This window comes from Coptis chinensis, chromosome 9, assembly GCF_015680905.1.
Source record: "Coptis chinensis isolate HL-2020 chromosome 9, ASM1568090v1, whole genome shotgun sequence".
Taxonomy (NCBI): Eukaryota; Viridiplantae; Streptophyta; class Magnoliopsida; order Ranunculales; family Ranunculaceae; genus Coptis; species Coptis chinensis.
In genome coordinates this window covers 54,531,417-54,550,590 of record NC_141464.1, presented here as the reverse complement: position 1 = coordinate 54,550,590, position 19,174 = coordinate 54,531,417, and positions in this window count along the sequence as shown.

Here is a 19,174-nt window from a genome sequence, read left to right as displayed (position 1 = left end):
TTCTACCTATCTTTGTCGCTATTATGCTTCATTTTCCACTACTTTTTGTTTTAGTATATCAATACTTTGAATGGATGCATCTACAGTAGTTTAACTGTGGAGACTTCCTAAAGTAGAAATACTTTCTTGGATTTTAGTTTTCAATGGTGCAAGTGGATGTGCTTATAACAAATGAAAGAATCCAACCCTCTTCCACACATTCAAATCCAACGTATACTACACAAAGATGAAATAAAATTTCAAAAGACTATCGGAAAAAAAAAAAAAAAAAAAAAGTTGAATATTATCTCCAATGTCTACTTCTTTGCTACACCAACCCATCCCACCTTTTCTCACATCTTCCTCACCTTCAGTTTCCTCATCCCAACTTACCAATCTTTCCTTCTACTTAAATCCATCTAGAGAGAAGCATCATTGCCATAAAAGACCAACAATAACAGTGAACCTCAAGAAAAAGAACCCGTGGCTCGACCCCTATGACTATGGAGAGGATTTTCGATCACATACGTGGAAAAGTAAAGAGTTTCCCAGTGCTTGCTCCATCAGATGCAATGTATTCTTCTATATCAGAGATATCGATCTGTAGAGGTAGATATCCATATGAGAGCTAGAATGAAGTTCACATGGTTACTGAGGTACCAGACTCAGATAGAGATAAAATCCACACAGAGATTGTAACTATTTCAGATTCAGAACCAGAAGATCCAAAAAATCACAGTTATGGTACCAATGAAGATACAGTTTGTACATATCATATCAAGGCCAAGAGCTCAGGGATCTTCAAGGAGGACATGATGGAAGGTACAAAGATTATAAATGTACAATCCATTTATTGTTATCTGCCTATTTAATGGAACCTTACCCATTTTTTTTTCTTTATCCAAGTTGGTCGTGCTACTGAATCTGAAGAAAGTAGCTTTAGTGCAATAACTCAAGAAACTGTATTTGATCATATAGCTAAGCACTTCCAAGATTTTACTACAACAAAGGTCATGAAATTAGAGCCTTTGATGCCTACGAGAGATTCCTTCAACAAGGAACAATCGAAACTACCTTATGTTGTTGGAGTTCACCGAGGAATAAATTTTAGTACCCAAAGAGAGACAAAGGTGGTTCCAGATTCTGGACATGGAGAAGTGGAAGAACATATCTATAGATTCAACAACGGGAATTGGACATGCGGCATTATTATTCATGACTGTAGCTAACGAGAAAGTCAGTTATATCTAACCAAATGTAAATGCAGTAGGAGAACATGACTATCTCATATTTTTTATAGATTTGTAGACATTAGGAATTGGATCCGGAACATTGAAGAACACGCATCCGATAATGTGAACAAAAAATTAGTCGGCAACAAAGCTGACATGGATGAGAGTAAGAGGGTAACACCAAACTTGGATCAAAAGATCAAATTCCCCAAGAGTTTTCTGAATTTGGCTTGATTAATTTTTTAGTAGGTTCATTTAACTTCTAGGGTGAAGCTTTTGGCGATGAATATGGCATCAAGTTCTTCAAGACAGTAAGTTCATACCAGTATCACATTTCATCCCACTAACCCACTGTCAACATATTCACAATTAGCATTCCTCAATAGGTGGTGTTGTATGTTCTTACCTCTGAATGATATGTGCACAAACCTTTGTTGTTTTGATACCTCTGAATGAAGTTTGCTTGCTTGGGGACCTCAGATTCTAGGTAGGCAAAGTATTAAAAGAGAAATGAATAAGAGAGCTCAAGCAAAAAAGTTCCCCAATCTGAAGTGGTGCAAACAAGGCACTTCTCAATTTAACAGACCAATTTTTTTGAAGAGTGCGAAATGTAAATTTATACACAGATGGACAGACAACTGGACAGGAGCTGGATGCATAAAAGAAAACATAAAACCTGGCAACCCTATGAGATCCTTCAAAGGCAAATTAGACAGATACAAGCTGCTGATGAGTAGAACTTCGTCCATACTCTACTTGAAATTCTTAGCCAAAATTAACTCTCAGATCCCATAGCACAACAGCAAGACATGAGGATATGGAAGTGCACACCTAAATGTAAATTCACAGTGTGAAATGCACATGAAGCAACCAGAAGCAAGAGAAATGAACCACTATGGCATAAAATTCTCAAGAAATCTAATGTGCATCCTAGAACAACTGCCCTAGCTTGAATTTTTTTTTTCGAAATGGACTACAGCCTGATGACCAGATAATTCGAATGGAAACTAGAATTGCCTCTTTATATCAGTATTGCAAGCAACATGGAAAAAACACCAAGAGCACACATCTTCTTTACATTCTGTTGTTCACCAAAAAGTTGGAAACTAGCTACTAGCTGATTCAATGTAATAAGACAGATCCATTCAGCTACAGACATGATGAATGTCTGCACAAACTGGAAGGAGGCCACTGATAGATTAAAGATCTCTGGAAGTCATTGCTATCACAAGTCTTACATGGAAGCAAACAAACAAGATATTTCATACCGTGACCAGTGTATTTTGACTCTACTCTTTGTACCAATTCGTGGAATGAGGATTAATACCGTGAATAGTGTATTCTGACTCATTTATTCCTGTTTTTTCAACCCCAAACCATTAAAATTAGTTAACCTGGTCCCAGCAAAGGTTCCAGTACAGTTACTGAGAGAACAGCTTGGAACGGTTCCTATATATAGTTGTTCAGTCAATAATGATTGTTCTGGTAATTCGAGAGTGCATACTATAATCTAACTCTTGAAAAAGTCATTTGTGGATGCTCAGATGCTCGATTGGTTGGGCATACCACGTAATAAAGTAGCAAGGAAGTATACAATCTAATTCCCAGGCCTACTTAGAATTGGTTTAGCCCAATAATAAAAACCCTTGCCTACAGAGTTGGTCTGTTCCCAGAAAATAATCTAACTTAACTGGATTCCAACCACCATAAGGACTTCTTCTACCAAACGAATCCTATTAATACTTAACTTCCTAAACAAACCTATCTATATACAAAAGTAACGATCTGCCTAACACAAAACAAAAACACTAATTATGGATATATACAAAATAAGAATCCTATTAATACTAAACTTCTAATGACATAAGAAAACCTAATCAATTAACCTAAACAAACCTATATATATATATATAAAAACCAGCGATCCTCCTAACACAAAACAAAAAAACACAGGTAAACTTTCAGTTTTTTCTTTTATTCTGATTTACATGTTGAATTAGATACATTAGTTTTACATATATAACTGAGTTCTTTTTCTTTTCTTTATTGCATACAATAGAAGATATTCAATCAAGACTTCATAAATAGTTAACAAATATGGATGAGATAAACTATTTTTTTTCCAATATTGTTATTTAATAATTTTGTTGATTTCTCTTTTATGATTCAACTGATGATAAAAACAAAAATTTAAATATTAAAGTTTAAACTCATGAGATATTAGCGTAAGCCTGTAATGGTTTGTTTTTAATTATTCTTTTAATTCAAAATTATATTGAACTATATTGAACTTAAGACCTGTATTAGTGTAACAACCACTCAATATTAACTGTTCATAGAGCCCCTCTTACCCCTCCTCTTTATTATTCTTCTCAATATTGTGAAATCAGTAAGACTGTGGGAGAGACAAGTCTCGAGTTGAAGCTATTGAATCAATCAATCCAACACCACAATTATTTTATCTTAAAGAACTTCAGCATCAAATTGTCCATTATATAATTTTCTATACTCAGCAACATATTACCGCTAAAAGTTTATCTAAAAACAGAACAAAAGAATAACCTGTTCAGCAATCCCAGTGTAAGCAAGTGAAAGGTCCTTTTGAAGCAAAATGACTTTCTCATCCAAAATGTCTCTATCCTACACTTTGACACACATTTAGTATCCTCCCACAAAGCCTGCAAAATAGTAAAAGATCCTTCAATAAAACAAAACCTAAAATAATGCATGTTCTAAAAATACCAAATTACTATATATAAGCCCTGACAATGGTGAGACTGCATATTTCTGGATAATAAGAAATTCTCTGTACTGATAAAAATGGCTTGACTGAAGCTTAGAAGGTCTCAAATTGACATTGTTAGTGTTAAATAAATTTAAATTATTGACAAATGACTATGGTTATTAATGTTACCTTCTTCATTAAACCAAAGCACTTCTTCACGAATTAGTTGACAATTTGTAATTGTTCCCATTCAAACTACTGAACATTTTGTTGTCGTTACTATCACATTCCAAATCATTAACTATTCTAATTTTTAAAATGCAGCTCATGGAGTATGAAACCAAACACAATATTTCACTAAAGACAGCGTTGAGGGAAATTCTTATTAAGGAAAAAATTCATGGAGAACCAGTTTACATATCAAAGATTGAAAACAACCAATACGCTGCAGATGTCATAATAAATTTGCCGATAATGAGAGAAATCTTCAAAAATCTTAATTATCCTATAAGCCAATCATTTTCGGGGACGTATCAAGCTAAGAAAGTGGACTCAGAAAATGCAACTGCAAAAAATGTTATCCGCTTTCTATAGCAGATATACAAATTTGAGGTTTTAGATGTCAACCACAAAGAAGTCGTTACTAAACGTGAAGAGCTACATGAAGCAAATACTAGAGAAAAAAACACTTCATCAATATAATGAACACTTGAGAAAAGAAAATGCCTATTTGAAGGCAATAAATGAAGCATTGGTTATAGGAGGACCAAATTGGGAGATGGACTACCTAAGCATTCCAAATAATTTATCAGAATTAGATGAGGATTAGTGTTAGATCTATCAAATTTATTTTCTTAGTTGTTTTTAGTTGAATTTTCTATTAGATGAGGATTAGCATAGTGTTAGATTCATCAAATTTATGTTTATCGATTATGCCAATTTTTTTGTTTATCTATCATCTAGCATATTATTATTATCTTGAGGTCTTGCAAATAATGCAATAACTATACACACAATAAAATATTAAAAAAAAAAGAATATGATCAATATACTTACTCTCGTACTAATGCTGCTTCTCATCTTCATGCTGCTGAAAGAAAGAAATAGAAGGCAAAGATAATCAGAGATGAGATGGTAACTTATTTACACGAAATATAAATAAGGGAATCTATTAGAATTCGAATTCGAATTAACAAACCTTAAGTAAATCCCAGACAGAACAATTTTGATACCAAAGATCTCCTAACACACCATCCATGAACACTTTTCCCATGCCTCAACCAGCTCAATTGACTACATACCAACAACAAGTGCACCATAACAACACCATTTAATTCCACCCCATCACAAACCATGTTCTTATATACTTATAAACTCAGCAATGGCTCCGCATGTTGAGCATATCCACCAAACATCGCTGCCCAAAGCACCGTGTCTCTTTCATCCATCCCATCAAACACTATTTTCGATTCTTAAATCCTCCCTGTAGTAACATAAACAAAAACCAATGCCGAAGGAACAAACAAGTTCTTCTCAAATCACCACTTAACACAACCCATGCACTGACATGCCTCGATAAACCATACCAGTGCTAGCACAAGCTCTTAAGACTAAAGGAAGAGTGTAATACTTTGAGATATTTTTATAAATTTTACATGATTACATATTTTGTGTGTTTAAGATATAATTTTATTGGAACAAAACAACAATAAATTAAATTAAACCAAAACTTTAAACAGGTGCCAATCAAATTAAGGTTTTTGTATTGAGTTAAGGGTTTTATACGAAACTTAAAGTAATGGCATACCTTATCTTCATCTTTGATTTTCTGCATAACAGTCGGGCATATTTGAAGCTTAATAGAACACGAAGTGGGTTTTTGATAGTGAGAGAGTTCGAGGAGAGAGATAGTAGAGAAATGTTGCTTATACAAATTCGAAACCTATTTTAGTTTAGGATGAATCAATCCTATTTTCTGATGAGAGAAAGTTTTTGGGGCAATTTAGTGTGAAATGAAGCTGCATGGGAAAAAGAGGTAGCAAGTCAAATTTGAATAGAATTTGAGATACAATACCCGCTTAAAACATATGTCATGTTCTAAAATTTGTTGGGCCTAGGCCCAATAGTAAACGTAGAGGTTTCTAAACCCAATAACTTCTACCTAATTGAAAAAAAAAATCTAATTTAAGATAGGGTGATTTAGCTTTAGGTCCTCCGAATAATATGGGTATTTGCGTTGGATCCAAAGTTTTTCGTTTCTTAGTTGTAGGTACCACTATTGTTAGTTGACCATCATTTACCAAGTTTGACCATCTGTTGTGGTGTGTCTGGTGTCATGCCCTTTCAAAATGCCACAACTGCCCCTCACATGTTTTGCACGTGCCCACACCATAAAACTCAAAATCCAAATTTCAAATTACCCAACACGTGTCATAATCGTGGCTTCTAATAAAGTGGAGGATGCAAACAAGGAGAAGCTCACTGTTCCAAAATATCCAAATTTAAGATATATATATACAAAACTAGAATCCTACGAAAAGTGAACTTCCAATCACTTGATAAAACATAATATATTAACCTAAAAAAAAACAATTGCACTACACATATCGAAAAACCAGGTAGCCTATTTTCTTCCTCTTCTCCATTATTTACAATTATTTACTGACTTCATTTTATTATGTATATTGCAGATAATGGCATATCAAAATTACAGCTTATGTAAAAAAAATTGTTAAAGAAAATTCTAGAAGCAGGACTTAACATTCAACAAGATCCAGTCTACAACACAGAATTAGAGAGCGGACGATTCAAAAGCACTATAACATTAAAGGTACAAAAATATTTATTCTTTAACAATGAAGACATCACAGTTAAAGAAATTGATGGAACACCACATATTCTGTTGCAAAAGCAAAGGATTCAGCAGCTTTTCACCCAATACAATTTATAAAGGATGAACGTGTTATGAAAATTGAAGACTTCAATTTCAAAGAACTTATGAAGAAAAGAAAAAAAGTTGAAGAGAAACAGAATCAACTCGACATCCTCAAAAATATTATGCTAGATTGTTTGGTTGATGATAAACACAACAAAGATAAGATATATTATCTCGAAGAAAAAATTAAAGGAATGAAGGACATGGAAAGTTCCATAATAAAGAAAAGAAAACCATGAGGATTAGTACTTGAATACCAAAATTTTATTATGTTGGTCACATAGTATTTTTTCTGTTAAACGCTTATTTTAAACTTTGTATATGCATTAATTTCACTTATTTACTTCATTTGTAGCAAAATAATTTTGTTTTGAAATAAGAATGTAGTCTGAGAAAAGTGAACTTCCAATCACGTAGTAAAACCGAAAAATCGGATAGCTTATTTTCTTCCTCTTCTCTATTATTTACAATTATTTTTTCACTTCATTTCATATTGAAAATACTGGATTAAGTCTCTTTTTTTTTTTTTTTTTTTTTTTTGCTATTTTAAAGAGTATTGGATCAAGAAATTATAAATTTTATTATGTATATTGCAAATAATGGCTTATGAAAATTACAACTTATGTAAAAAAAAATTGCTAAAGGAAATTATAGAAGCGGGACTTAACATTCAACAACATCCGGTCTACAACACATAATTAAATAACGGACGATTCAAAACCACTGTAACATTAAAGGTACCGAAACACTTATTATTTAACAATGAAGACGTCGTAGTTAAAGAAATTGATGGAAGCACTACATATTCTGCTACAAAAGAAGAGGATTCATCAGCAGTTTTTCACGCAATACAGTTTATAAAGGATGAACGTGATATGGAAATTGAAGACTTCAATTTCAAATAACTTATGAGGAAAATAAAAGAGGTTGAAGATAAACAAAATCAACTTGACATCCTCAGAAATATTATGTAGATTGTTTGGTTGATGATAAACACAACAAAGATAAGATAAATTGTCTCGAATAAAAAATTAAAGGAATGAAGGACATTGAGAGTTTCATAATAAAGAAAAGAAAAGCATGGGGATTAGTACTTGAATACAAAAAATTTGTTATGTTGGTCAAATAGTATTTTTTCTGTTGAACGCTTATTTTAAACTTTATATATGCATTAATTTCAGTTATTTACTTCATTTGTTGCAAAATAATGTTGTTTTGAAAGAATATTGTAGTCTGAAGTTTTGAAAGAAGAATGCATAGATATAGACTTGCATTTATGTCCTATTCGTAGTTAATGTGCTATTCGAATTATAGCATTACAAAAGAAATCTTCTAATTTCACTGAAGTTCATGCCTGAAATGATTGGACCTAAAAATAGATGGACATTAACCCAAATTTATTGGCGGAAGCAATGAAAAATTAACTCTTATAACGAGTAGTTAAGTGGGTCAAACGGCGCGTACTTGAGGATTTCGAATATCATCTCCCAATAACTAAAAAAAACCCATATTTAGAAATATATGTGGGCCTAAAGGAATGCCTAAAGATCAAGAATAGTGCTCATTTATCTGTTTCGTCTTCAAAGATCGTGAGCAAACCATTTTCCGTATACTTTACCAGTAGCCAAGTTATATCCAATAATATAAGCATATGCCATGGTATAAGCTTTTTTCAAACTTGCAAAGTATCAAGACATATTACATTTCAAAACATAAAAAAGTACCCTCCAAAAACATAAAAACTAACACCAACTTTCTAAAACTAACAAAACAGCAGTTAGTATTTCTTAACAATATCCACAAGTAGCATATGTGCTTCAGCATTAGACTTTGCTATCCATTTCTGTGTTTGCAAAGCCACATAGTTGTCTTCCCAATCCATACTCTGAAATATTACTCCTGATGCAGGTTTACTACTAAACATGTCGAATCAAACATAAAATATTTAATTCAGCCAAAACATAAATTAGGAGAAAGAGAACACACAAGTCCCCAACACATGCACATCTACAACTCACCTTATTTTGTCTCTTATGTATCTTAACCAATTGGACTAAAACAATATTTGACTAAAACAACTTACCCATCCATGGCATCTACGGTAGTAGATAAGTAAGATAAAATGAATATGAAACCAAGAGAGCAGAGAGTGAGGACTATGAGTTTAGGGGAAATGGGTTTGTGGTTGAATGTGTAAGGAACAATGAGGGAAGAACTTATACACTTTCACCGAAACAAACTTCAAAAGTCAGAATTTTCTCTTTTTGTGTGTTTGAACAATTAAATCTCAGTTCACGTGGTCTTCCAATGACAAATGGAAAAAAAACTAAATAACCGAATAAACGAAAATGAAAATAACCAGAGACCAAACCAAAATAACATAGCCCATTTCAAAGCTCATAAAAAACTAAACAAGTGTTTACAATGTGTCTTATTTTCAAACCAGTAATGTTACACCGCCCACTTATTTAACATTTTAACCTACTATTTAAATCTACTGATGCACAAATTAATTATGTTTGTTGAGATATTTTTTTCTTTTAATAATACTAGGTTGTAGTATTAGTGTTGACATCAAAATATGAAACACTATAATATACTATAGTTAAAAAAAAAATTAGCACATAATAGTTTCTGAAAACGATCCCCGTTCGTTGAACGGACTCAAAAACTAGTTATTTTGCTAATAGCAATACAATTACCTTTTTAGCAACAAAAAAAACAACCATGCCGAAATATTTTATGTGTGACATGGTTTGGGCGGATAATACAAGCGAAGAAGTAGGTTCTTGTGAGCTTCGTAACTTACAGACCCCCCTCCATGAGAAGGTAGATTGCTGCAATGCTGCTTCAGCCAGGCAACCAGCAGATGTCTTAGTTTATATAATTGGTGTAAAGGAGAATTATTACACAAACTGAGCTGACAGTGTATTTTGAATTGGTTCGTACTATTCATGCATCAATTCTTCAAGGGCTGCCATATTCCTATACTAGATCGAGGGGCAACAAGGAAAAATTTATGTGGACGCCTTCTATAGGTTGATGCTTAACAAATTTGAGGCATCCGTCTTCTTCTTCTAGCTTGTTCCCTTCACCACCACCATTCATATTTTACAACCGCTGCCTTCTCCTTCGTTTTTATATACAAGCACTTACACACATCCACATACACAAGGAATATAATCAAGGATATATCGAACAAAGTGTTACACAATCTTATTTATTCATTTATGTCTATAATTTGTTAGCAAGGGTCGTTGATTTATTGTACACGTGAGAGCCAATGTTTAATATAACTCCCAATTAAAGTCATAAGCACTCAGTTCGTTATTTGTTATGAGCCCAGGGCCATGCATATGAATGTGTAAATATTGTACACATTCCCTGCACTGGGCATATGACCATATCATGGGCGATGCTGAGGTTTGCATGTATTCTTTGTGAACTTGAGCCTCTATATCAATCTATGACGCTTGCCTTTTGATATAGCAGTAACTGCAAATTATGTGATTCTGTGTACGTACTGTGATTCTGTGTACTGCATGTAATTGATTGATAGTAGGTTTTAATCATTATCTTAATCTTTTAGGTCTTGTTAAGCGTTTGTGTTAATAGATAGGCCGCCAGCTTAATTATTATGTCGTTCGTACATAAACCTTGGCTCAATTTTTCTTCCTATACATCCGTGTAACATGTTGCATGTTCTGAAGTTCATGTTTGCATAATTTTCTTAGTTTCGAGATTTTGTCCATCTGAAGGCTTCAATTTGAGTCTAGCGATGAGGAACTTGATCGAGGACATGACATTAATGACTGCGCTTAGATTTGCTCGATCTAACTTGAACACATCAAAAGTTCGCGTTGTTAAAAAACTAAAATTCATATGGAATTCTAATATAATTCCAAACATAAACATTGCTTAAAGGTGAATATACACGGTCCTAGAATGTCTTGATCTAGAGTCGAAGACAAACAAAACCACGTGTACTGAAACAATCACGTACCATGCAAGTTAAAGATTTTATACCATGCAAGTTAAAGATTTTATGAACAACTTGTTAGCAATATACAATTTAAATGTACTTACTATTTACCAATCACCAAACATTACAAACATTTTGTCTTGTAAGTGTCTTGTACTTCAATTCTTTGTTAAATCCGAGTCTAGTGTAGAAACACTATGTCCTTAAAACAGATTTTCTCTCTCATGATATTTGAAGGTTGATGGGAAACTGTCTCCCAAGATAGAACGGATTTCTTTCTATAGAAAGCTAGCACTTCAATTCTACAGAATCAGCGAACACAAAATAGTATTTGACTAAGAACAGAGAGAGAAGAGAAATATCATAAATGTGTAATCTGATGTGTCTTTCTCTCCAAATTCGTCCGCTATTTATATGTGAGTAGTGCTTTTTTGAAACAGCACAGTCATGACTCTTTGAAAAAGTTAGGCATCTCTTTACAAAGTCACATGTTTCGAAAGGACGCACTATTTCGGCATAAAGCATTGTTTTGAACAAATGCCTATTTCAAAAGGTCGCACATTTTCGACATAATGCAACGTTTCGAACCGTTGCACTATTTCGAAAAAGTCTTTTTCTCTTTACGTATTGTTTCAAGTAAAACCCATTTCATCTCAAGTGGGGCAACTTAGGAGACAAATTACTCATTCATTTCTCAATGGATTTGTGTAAATCCAAGTTCCTTCATCTCAAGTGAGATAACTTGGGAGACAAATTACTCATTCATTTCTCAATGGATTTGTGCAAATCCAAGTTCCATATTTTGAACTTTCAATTACACATCCATTTTTCTAACAATCCCCCACATGAATGAAAATTTGGCGTCTTCTATCATAAACATCGGATTTCTATTCTATTTCAAATGAAAAGTTACCACATCAGGTCAAGTAGCATCTGAGGCCTTGAACTTGTCTTAGTGAAAGATGATCGGATTTAATCGGACAATCAGTAAACTTCAATTAATGTCCTTGAACTGTCAGCAGTTTGTATAAACCTAGACAATCATCTTCACGCAGTACCTTCTCGAATAATATTGGTTCTCATGTTTGTGTTCATTTTGGCCTTAAACACTTCTTGGTTTCAGATAGTGCTTTTGAGACATTTGCCTTTTTAAAATTCTCATAGAAGCGGCCCCACTTCGCATTAACATAGGTGATTTCTATAAAGAATATCCTGCAATACTCCACTTGGATAACATTACTTTCCAAGATATAGTAAATCATTAAAAGCTTTACTTATCCTGGGTCTCGCGGCAGATATTGATAAGAGCCTAAAACTGTAGTTTTAACCCCTTAATAATACTACTTTTAGACCAATTATGCGAGTAATAAATAAGAGTTAATGCTAATTACATGTTTTTATGTATTTCAGACATGGAACTCAATTATGTACAGAAATATGTCACTTTGGCGATATAAAGGAGCAAAAGGATGGTTGCTAAGAAGTTCTGTGATAAATGCCAAGATTTAAGGAGACAAAGCCTTTATAAAGCCCAGTCAAAAGTTGAAAAGTCAACACGGGCAGAAACAGTGCACAAGTCAACAGAACTTCCGAAGACCATATCTTTTGACTCAGGCCTCGGATTTGGGCCTACCTTACGTCAAAACGACCGGCTCGGAAAGAGCTTTCCAATGGTCAAAGCCTTGACCCAATCAAAGAAGTAAAAGTGGATGAAACATCTTCTGAAATCAAAGCCAGCTGAAACGGGCTCTGTGGACTAAAGAAATTGGGCTTTGGGCTCGATTTTTCGGCCCAAAATATGGCTCCTCAACCCATGCACGAAATTGTGGATCTGGTCTCCTCCTTTACATAAAACAAGACTTAGCTCTTAAGAAAGATATAGTTAGATAGCTTAGAATATAAAGTAGCCATTAAAATAGCTTGTAGATCTAGTTTTTGAATTCAATTAGTTAAATTAATTAGTTTCATTCCTTGTTTTAGATTAATTCTTTGAATCATTGTTCTTCATTGATTAGATAAATAAAATAGTTTATTCTTGTTCATTTCGAATTTGTCATTTAAATTTGTAGATCTAATTTCAATTCTTGTTGTTATTCAATTCTTAGTTATTAATTAGATTTGAAGTATTGTTTAATCAAAATTAGTAAAGTTCAAATCTTTATCTTATGTCTAGTGTTAATTCAATGGGAAATGATAGCTTGATGAATAAAGGCTAAACCTCCATTAGAGGGGTTGAAGAAACCTTGATGAAACTTGATCTTTGTTAACTTAGAAATCGTTGTGAGAGTTTATTCCACTCTAGAAGGCCGTTGATTCGCCATGAGAATGGGTGGACGACCTCACATGCTAGTTATTAATTGGTAGAGATGTCATGTATAATTAGAGATTAGAATTACCATTTTGATATGCGAAGCATTGCAATTTGGATCACGACGAGTCTTTGTTAGTTAATTAAGTAGAGTTAAGGTGGATTCAATTCCCTTTAATTATTTATCTAGATTCAAACCCTTAGCATCCTGTCATTTCGCTATTTGTATCTTGTTATTTGAATTCACATCGTAGTATAAATTCTCTCGTAAATCTCTCATTGACTTTGGATAGACCATCAATTGTAAAAAACTTGAATGCTAAAGGACAAGGAGTGGAACGAATCTTCTATTCCAACTCTACGTCAATAGATTCGAGTGTAGAAAACAAATATCTTTGATAAGTCTAGTAACAATCCAGTTTATAGTTTTACTTACGTTTAGAGTTTCATTGCTTTATTCATTAGTAAGACTATCTTTTTACGGTTATCAGATATGCACTATCTTATATATATATAGGAATGGGTTAGAGTATAGTATTACTCTTCAGTGCTCACTGAGTCACAGACATAATTCAGTTGACTCATTGAACCTAGATCTTGGGATCTCCAATCAACTAGGTTGGTTTTTCCATTATGAGGAATCTTGGTTGATTATCTCAAAGGCTTTAAACCCATTCCCCTTGATAATCTTTCCACTTGCTCTCTTGTTAAACCTTTTGTAAGCGGGTACGCAATGTTATCTTTTGACCTTACATAATTGATTGAGATAACTCCATTTGAGAGCAATTCTCTAACGGTATTATGTCTACGACAGATGTGTCGAGACTTCCCATTATACATGCTACTCTGTGCTAGCTCTACCAATAGCAAATTGGCTAGCACAGTGTATACACACTGCTAGCATAGGTTTAGCCCAGTTTGGAATATCCTCTAAGAAATTTCGAAGCCACTCTACTTCTTCTCCAGCTTTGTCCAATGCTATAAATTCTGATTCCATAATGGACCTCGCTATGCATGTTTGTTTTGAGGATTTCCAAGAAACAGCTGCACCTCCATGTGTAAAGACATATCAACTTGTGGACTTTGAGTCTTTAGTGTCAGATATCTAATTAGCATCATAGTACCCTTCTGGAATGGCTGGATATCTTGTATAGTGCAGACCAAAATTATAAGTATACTTTAAGTATCCCAAAACTCTAAATATGGCAGTCCAATGAGCTCTGTCATGATTACTCGTATATCAACTTAGCTTGCTCACAGAGTATTGTGTGAGCCTATTTTATGACCCATGAGATGCCATGATATGAGGCCCGACGTGGAATAGTAAGAGGAGAATGCGAAGTACCGAAGCAAGGCCGTGGCATTCCAGAGGAAGGTGGGCCACATAAGGACAGGAGGACCAGGGGGTGTCAGGGTCAACCTGGGAGCACGATAAGAAATAAGGGACGAGGTGTACAGGATCCGGGCCGTGGAACCCTAAAGGGACAGGTGGGAGAATGCTGATCGAGGGATAGATGGCAGATCAACGGGTGAAAAGAGATGAGGGAGGATATAAAAAGGGACAGTGAATCCAAGAGAATAGGAGGAAAAAAGGAAAAGAGAGAGAGAGAGAGAGAGAGAGAGAGAAGATATCAGAGATTTGTTAGTAAACACATTTGGCGCCGTCTGTGGGGACAAGATAGTCCACGACTTAGTGAGAAAAAGGAAAGGGTAGGGCATGGCTCCTGTAGCTAAGAGGGGAAGAGGGAGAGGAAGAGAAAGAGGAAGGGGAGACCCAGAAGAGTGAGAGCTGAGGTCAGGGAGGAAGAGCCGGTGAATATTGAGAATGAGGAGATGCCATAAAAGGAGGTCGAAGATACGGAGGCGGACTCAACCAGGTTGCTCCAAGAGGAGATAGAGAGGCTCAGAGAGGAGAATGATGAGTTGAGGAGAGAAAGGGAATCCACTCAAGGGGGAGCGGAAACAGCAGAACCCAAGGGTAGTGAGGTGGAGGGACAAGGCGTGGAACTCCCTCATGAGCCCGGAGCAAACAACACATGAGGCATTACCATGGAAATGGTGCAAACGATGATCGAAAGGGACAGAGAAGCTAACCGCACGGCGAAGAAGGAAAAACACGGTGCGGCAAAGAAGGTGGTGGCCATCTTAAATCAGAACCCACTGGCTGACTCAGTCTGGAATTCAGAGGTACCCAAGAGGTTCACGCAACCCCGGTTCTAGAGATATGATGGGAAAGGAGACCCGGCGGACCACTTGCACCACTTTAGGCAACAGATGCCACTATGGCAGGAGGGGAAGTACGATGGACTCCGCTGTATGATGTTTCCTACAAGTTTGAAAGGGGGGCCTCTAACTGGTACTATCGGTTAGAGTCGCAGAGTATACAAAGGTTTGAGGAGCTGGAGCAGGCCTTCGTAAATCACTTCATCCATCATAAAAAGAGGGTAGTAGATGTCGCGGATCTTTTTAATGTCAAGCAAAAGCCCACCGAAACACTTAGGGATTTTCTGTGCAGATTCAAGGAAGAGACACTACGAGTAGAGAACCTGGATGAGCGCACCGCGATCATAGCATTCCAGCATGGGTTGAAACAAGGAACCAGAGTCCATGAGTCATTATCCAAGATTGAGGTTACTACCTTACACGCTTTGTATCTGAAGGTAGAGAGATACATAAGATATGAGGATATTCTGCAGAGGAATAGTAAGGAACACAAGAAGCCTGAAAAGTTAGTACATTCCGTGGGATTGAAGGATAGGAGAGACCGAGAAAGGACTGCGGCTCGAGAGGGGGGAGCCTACAAGGGGGAAACACATAAAGCAGAAAGAGGTAGGGAGGAAGCCAGAAGAGAATACAAGGAGAGAAAGCCTTACTACAAAACGGAGCTAACACCACTGAACAAGCCCTTGGAAGAAATCTTGCCATTAATCAATAGGCTGTATTATGAAGCACCACGGAGTACACCCAGGGAAATAGAAGGAAAGCCTTTTTATGCATATCACCAGGTCCGGAATCACACCACTAATGAATGCTTTGCATTGCAATGGTTAGTAAAGAGAATGATTGGGAGAGCGAAGTTGAAAGAGTTCATCAAGGAGGTACAGCCGGTCGAAAGAGTGCCATCCGCGGCCAGGATCTTGGGTACGATTAATGTTATTTTCAGTGGAGAAACACTGGGGAGGAATGCCCACAGAGATAAGGTGAGGAAGACAGCCAGTCTGCAGCAGATAAATGAGGTGCTGAGCAGTCCGAGGCCCATGCTAGGGGCCAGCATGGAAAATGACAGGATAGAGTTCACCCTGAGGGATTTGGAGTCCGTGACCTCTCCTCACGAGGATGCGCTGGTGATCACAATCACGATGGGTAATTACATGGTAAAAAGGGTCCTGATAGACTGCGGAAGCTCAGTAGACCTGTTGTTCAAGGGTGCGATGGAAAAAATGGGCATTGAAAGTAAGCAGATGAAGCCCCCTCAAACTAACTTGTTCGACTTCAACGGCAGCAGGACGGAGCCGTTAGGGGAATTGGTGCTACCAGTGACTGTAGGGCCGGTGATAGTTTTTACCCGTTTTATGATAGTAGATACCAACTCGCAATACAACGCGATCTTGGGCAGAAAATGGATTCACAAGATGAAAGCCATCCCATCCACTTATTATCAAGTGATCCGCTTCCTGACTAATGGAGGAACATATGAGATAAGGGATGATCAGGTCGCGGCTCAGAACATACAACAAGTGACCGCGAAGGTTTGGTCCGCACCCCAGATAAAGAGGCGTCGGACAAGGATGACAAGTCAGCATAGCAATTACAGATCCTGGCCGACGAGAAGGAGTCGATCGTCGGGGCCAAGACAATGGATGAGATTAAGGTGGTGAATATAGGAGTCGCGGATGAGGAGAAGTTTGTAAATATGGGGACAAGTTTGTCAGAGGATTGGAAGGCAAAGTTGATTGATGTGTTGACTGAGAATAGTGATGTGTTTGCATGGGCAATCGAGGATTTAGCGGGGATAGATCCAGAGTTTGTGTGCCACGATTGCATATGAGGGTAGGTGCCCGACCAGTCCAGCAGAAAATGAGAAGCGTGAAACCGCAGTATGCGCAAGGAATTCGGGATGAGGTGAAGAAGCTGAAGGACACAGGAATCATCCGCGAATGTAAGTTTACTGAATGGATGTCAAACGTGGTAGCGGTCCCTAAAAAGAACGGAAAAGTAAGGATGTGCGTGGATTTTACAAGGACATCAACAAGGAGTGCCCGAAGGATTGCTACCCCATGCCACGAATAGATGAATTGGTGGACCAAACCGCGAAATTCAAGATTTTTCCGTTCATGGACGCATCGATGGGCTACAATCAGGTGGTGATGTATGGCCCTGACCAAGAGAAAAACCGTGTTCATAGTGGAGGGGGGAACGTACTATTATACTAGAATGCCTTCTGGGCTAAAGAATGCTAGGGCAACATTTCAGAGAGTGGGGGAGAAGATGTTTGAAACCAAAATCAGAAAGGGAATGGAAATCTATATAGATGACATGGTAGAGAAGAGTATGACCGAGGAGGAGCATTTGGCGGGGATAAGGGAAACATTCTCTATACTGCGAAGGCACAAACTGATGTTGAACCCAGAGAAGTGCACATTCGGGGTGACATCTGAAAAAAATTTGGGTTACATTGTCACCTACCGCGGAATAGAAGCGAACCTAGACCAGATAAGGGAGTTGTTGGAAATGCCATCTCCACAGAATGTGAAAGAGGTGCAGAGATTGGTCGGGAGGGTCGCGGCTCTCAATAGATTCATATCAAAGTCCTCGGATAAATGCCGACCTTTGTACCTACTCTTGAGGAGGGCGACCGACTTTCAGTGGACCGCTGGATGCAAAAGGGCTTTCCAGTAGTTGAAAGAGTATTTTGGAAAGGCCCCGATCTTGTCGCACCCAGGGCAGGGGGGAAAGCTATATTTGTACTTGGGGGTATCAGAGTATGCAATCAGTTCAGTGTTAATAAGGGTAGTGGATAGAACAAAAAGACCAGTGTACTTCCAGAGCAAGACTATATTAGACGCCGAAACAAGATACAATATAATTGAGAAGTTTGCCTTGGCTTTGATCTTTTCGGCGCTGAAACTGAAGCCGTATTTTGATGCTCACTCGGTGGTAGTGGTGACCAACTTTTCGCTGAAGCAAGCCCTGAAGGCAGAGAAATTAGGGAGAATGTTGAAATGGACGGTAATGCTGAGTTCGTATGACATTGAGTATCAAGCCATGACCACGGAAAAGGCACAAGCCATGGCTGAATTCCTGGCTGAGTTTCCGGCCGAGGACCCCACCTGGGGGGAGGAGATGATTATGGAACAGGAAGTGGACCAAAACCACGACCCCCTGGATCCTTGGGACATGCAGAATGGATGGAGAGTCATCGCAGATGGGTCAGGTACCGATACAGGGAATGGAATTGGGGTGGTGTTGGTCACACCCAAGAATGCTCGATTGGAGTTATCAATGAAACTGGGTTTTGTTGTGTCAAACAACGAGTTCGAATATGAAGCAGTAATAGCAGGTTTAGGCTTGGCCTGGGATCTGGGGGTGAGAGAGTTGATAGTGTATTCAGATTCAAACTTGGTAATACGTCAGGTCAACGAAGGGTTCGCGGCCCGATGTCCAAGGATGACGAAGTATTTAAAGGTATTACGGAGAAGGGCAGACAAATTCGAGAAGATCAGATTTGCTCACCTAGGCAGGGGAGAGAATAGACACATCAATGCATTGGCATATGTTGCCGCGGTACTTCCTGGAACCGAGGGCAGATCCATTGAAGTGAGGATGCTGAGCAAACCGAGTACCGCAGAGGAAGAGGGAGTATGGCTAACTACTTAGCAAGAGATGGGGTGGATGGAACCCATCAAGAGTTATCTTTCGGGGATAGAGATAGAGGACAAGCGAGAAAGGAGAAGGATGAAACAGGTATCGCAGAGGTACTCATTACTGGATGGGGTTTTGTACCAGCGAAGCG